The 4,606-nt window shown below is 31.3% G+C and overlaps 1 long non-coding RNA gene across 1 annotated transcript; it reads right to left on the bottom strand.

The window, feature by feature from the left end:
* Window positions 1-250: 250 nt before the first annotated feature.
* LOC114181200 lies at window positions 251-4,346 on the bottom strand. Its single transcript, XR_003603769.1, has 3 exons — window positions 3,795-4,346; window positions 1,947-2,236; window positions 251-1,124 (listed from the first exon to the last, which is right to left on the bottom strand). It is a non-coding gene; the product is annotated as an uncharacterized LOC114181200 (long non-coding RNA).
* Between the last annotated feature and the right edge of the window lie 260 nt (window positions 4,347-4,606).

Below are 4,606 nucleotides of genomic sequence, written 5' to 3'. Positions count from 1 at the left end.
GTGGATCGTAGTTACGTAGATCTCATGGAAGACTGATATTTGTTAATTGTATTAAATATTTGACTGTTGTAGTTTATTTTAGGAAATTTCATATTATTATGTAGTTTTAAAAAATATGTTTATAATTATTTTACTAATATATAAAATTCTAACTCCTCTGGCCAAGGGACGAATATATTTTGGCCTTATTGCTAACAAAATAGACGTTTGAATTTGTAATCATATATAGATGAAATAACTTAATATAAAATCTAATAAAAATGTAAATTGTAACATCAAATATAAATATAAAGTAAATCGACTATCCAGACGTAAATGGTCATCGACCTCAGACTCTACGTCCTCCTCTAGTCTCTTCCTATTCTCTCGCATCACGAGTTATTGTCGCATCACGAGCTATCTGCAATAACTCATGCGTGCGATCCTAAGCAATTATGCCCTCACTAACGTCTCTACAGTCTATCATCTACTTAAGACCGCTGACAATGCGTTTCATGACACCCTATGATAATACCAAGTTAATGTCAAATATTTAAGTTACTAATAATATGAACAAATAAATTTATAACATACCAATAAACCACGAGAAGATGATGACGCTAACGTCGTTGGGGCATAATCACAAGGCTAGGTCGGTCGACCTTAACTCCGTGTAAAATGTATGGATCAGAGAACCTCCTAAACCATTGCAAATATCCATCTGAACATGAAAAAGGAGTTGGCAGGGGGACCACCTGAACTACGACAAACTGCTCGTGGTTTCTCCACTGATCATCAATAGTCACAAAGTCCAACATGGGAAATGTACTCGACGGTCGTGGAATAGGCTGCATGAAGCCAAATTGTAGTAGCACACGCTCTGACAGATGACGATGTATAAGGATACCAAGCCTCAAGAAGCCAGAAAACATGGCAGAAACAACAAGTGGTCGACCAGCTCTATGTGCTACATATGGGTTCCAAATCATCCCATCATATGTCAAGGCATCCAATTGGACTCTAACATCAGTTATAGCGGAAGTAGCGCGTCTGGTTACATAATGTCTGGCATGGGGTTTGGTCTCCACATATGTATCTCATAATTGCTTCCTTCCTAATGCATGAAAGTGCTCGTATATCAAAGCCTGTATCAAATAACATTTCATTTAACTATTGTGATATAAAAGAAAAAACAAGTAAAATATTGAACAAAATGTAATATAAAAGGGGTAACTTGCAAAAAAGGTAGATATGCAACTAATTGCTTTGTATTTGCAAAGCTGGCATCTCCTAGCTGCTCATATAAGTAGACAAGAGAAGCAACTCCCCAAGCATATCTACGACATGTAGGGAGATCTCTAAATAGCTCGAGGTAATGTCTACGAACATAGGTGGTGCTTTTATTAGCAAATATTGAGCACCCTACAAGGTGCAAAAGATATGCACGAGCAGCAAACTCCCAAGCTCGTTATCACAACAACTATCATACAGCTCTCTCAACCAACTAAGTTTGACCTGTGCACCCCGACTTTGATTCAACTCATCGTAAGCCATGGCCTAATCAACACCGAGAAGTGTCATCAAAATCTCAACTAAATCTTCATATTCAAGATTTTCAGTGGAGCAAAATTGTCTAGTGATGGGAAGATGAAGGAGTGACCAGACGTGATCTAAAGTGATGGTCATTTCCCCAATAGGTAGATGAAAAGTATTAGTCTTGGGATGCCATCTCTCCACGAAACCTAATATTAACCCAATATCGGAATATTCATATAAAATATCGCATAGAGACGATAATCCAGAAGCTACCACAAAGGGGAGAACAGAAGGGTGAGGAGGTCCTAATTTTTTCACTTTTTTAATATGGGAGACTACTTTCACAAATCGATCCTAACAAAAAGAAAGTTAAACGAATAAAAATACATAATAACAATAAAATTAAACATTTATAAAAACTTCTTACTTACCTGACCATCCCATATGATCCGTGCAACATGATCTTGGTACCGAGTCAATAAAGATGTATCAGACGGATCACCTGGAAATCATGCACCATCGTTATCAATCTCATACTCCTCGTCCTGAGGAACACCGAAAACCTCATGCTCAACAACATCATCCTGAACAACATCAGCCTCGTGCTGACCTCTTCTACGAGCTGAAGTGGTCGGTCTTTTCCGTGTAGCACTCTGTGCAGAACTCTCGGGTGCATCATGTGAATTGCGTGTAGATAAATTTTTTCGTGTCCTAACCATATCTATAATTCAAAGTTTCAAACATTATAATCCAACATAAATCATAAAACAAGACTATATTTATAATGGTAATAACTACTATCGTTTAGGGATAATAACTACTATCGTTTAAATTTGTAAGTCGTACGTATTAGATTTTTATTGGTTCAATGTGGTCTATATTTATATATATAGACACGCAACCTATACAATATCCATTGTCAATGCCAAGTTTAGTTAATCAATTAACACCGAAAAAATATGATTCATTCACCACTTTATATACCAACCCGAATACTCCAAAAGCAACTTGAAATATAAGAGCAAAGAAAGTGGCAGTGAACACAAGCTTTAGTTTGATTGCTTTTAAATTTTTTAAATTTTGTTTCTTTTTTAGTATATTATATAAAAGCAAATTTATATAAATATAAATATTTTATATTATTTTACAATATTTGTTAAAAGATATTAATATTTTATTTTATTTTTAAAATATACATTAAATATGTAAATATGAATAAAATCGAAAATAATAAACTAAAAGAATAATTAAAATTAAAAAGACATTAAATTGAAAATAAAATTAAAAAGAAACGGAATAAATTTTCGTTTTTGGTTTTTTATCTAATTTAAAGTTTCATTATCATTTAGTTTGATTTATTTTTATAATTATATTTATTTTTCAAAAAGTTATATAAAAATTAAATTATATATATTATTTTATTTTTAGATATATATTAAAAAAATATGAAAACATAATAAATAAAAAAAACATTTAAAATTTAAAAAACATATACTTTAAATAAAGTAAAAAAAGTTATAATAGAATGAATAATTTTTAAATTTAAAGTTTAAGTATTTTTTAATTTAATTTGTTTTATAATTTTTCTTTTATATAATTTATTAAGAAATAAATTAAATAAAAAAGTAAAATTTAAAATTAGTTAAACTTTAAATTAATATATATATATATATATATATATATATATATATATATATATATATATATATATATATATATATATCACTTTGTTACTCACCAAGAAAAGAAGTCAAAAACTGATAAATAAAATATTAAAACTGAATAAAAATAAAATAACATATTAAAAAAATAATAGAAAACGGATGTATACATCCGTTTCAAGAAGTTGGGAAGTGGATGTCAACATCCGCAATGGTAGAAAAAAAAGGAAATGGATGTCGAAATCCGTTTCGCAAATTAATGAAATGGATGTCGACATCTGTTTCCGAAAAAACAAAAAAAAAAGTAATGAAACGGATGTCGACATCCGTTTCAGGAATTTGTGAAACGAATTTCGATATCTGTTTCATAAAAAACAAAAAAACAAAGGAAACAGATCTTGAAATCCGTTTCTTAAAATCCTGAGACGGATTTCGACATCTATTTCATAAGAAAAAAAATTAGGCAGATCTCGACATTCGTTGTACACTTCGGTGAAGCGGATCTCGACATCTATTTTGGCACACATGGATTATAATATGTATACAACAGCATTCACAGGTTCATCAATCACCATCATCATTCATGAAAAAACAATAAAAAGGTTGAGAAAACTTAACTAGACGTGTGGATGGTGGATTAAATGCAGAAGGGGAAGGTTGTGATTGTGAATGTGAAACTGGAAGCCTCGTCGCCGAACTGCTTGGTGCTTGTTGGTGCTCTACGGCTGCGGGTCAGATCTACTCCACAAGGCAACAACGTCAATGGAAATATAAGTGAAGGCAAAAAAGGCATCAAGGTGAAGGCAAAAATGAATGAAGGCATGAATGCAAAAAACAGAAGCCTAATTTTAAATGCCTCTGCTGCTGTGCTGCTGCTAGGTTAGGTCAACAAGATTCCTTTTTGGGTGCAGAGACTTACAATAAAAGCAGATTTGCTGGGTCCAGGGGGTGCAGTGCGGCTGAATTTTGTTTTATTATTTTTTCCCTTTCTACATTTAACTTTAACTGTAGGCAAAATTGAGAATAAGAAAAGTTTTAGGGTACAAGAAAAAGGGTTGGGATGCATGGAGAAGCCCCCTTAAATAACTTTTTAGGGTTGTTCGAGCGGTGGGCTTCCTATTAATGCCATTATGTAAATCTAATGTTATATTATAATAGAATTGCGCGTTATGTACGAAATTGGTTTTCAAAGTTGATTCAATGATATCATCTATATCTAATATATAAAAAATATTATTTTTTTTTCATATTTCAAATTTTCTCATTTTATCCTTAATTATAATTTTTAAAATAAATTATTTTATAAATAATTTATTTTTGACCGTTATTTTAAAACATCTTTTGTTTTTAATCAGTTATATTCAAAATTTCTTTTGTGTACATAGTTTAGTTTTCAAATTTTATATTTAAAAACTATTTTAATAATTAGT

This window comes from Vigna unguiculata, chromosome 4, assembly GCF_004118075.2.
Source record: "Vigna unguiculata cultivar IT97K-499-35 chromosome 4, ASM411807v1, whole genome shotgun sequence".
Taxonomy (NCBI): domain Eukaryota; kingdom Viridiplantae; phylum Streptophyta; class Magnoliopsida; order Fabales; family Fabaceae; genus Vigna; species Vigna unguiculata.
This window is presented reverse-complemented; position numbering and strand designations above follow the sequence as displayed.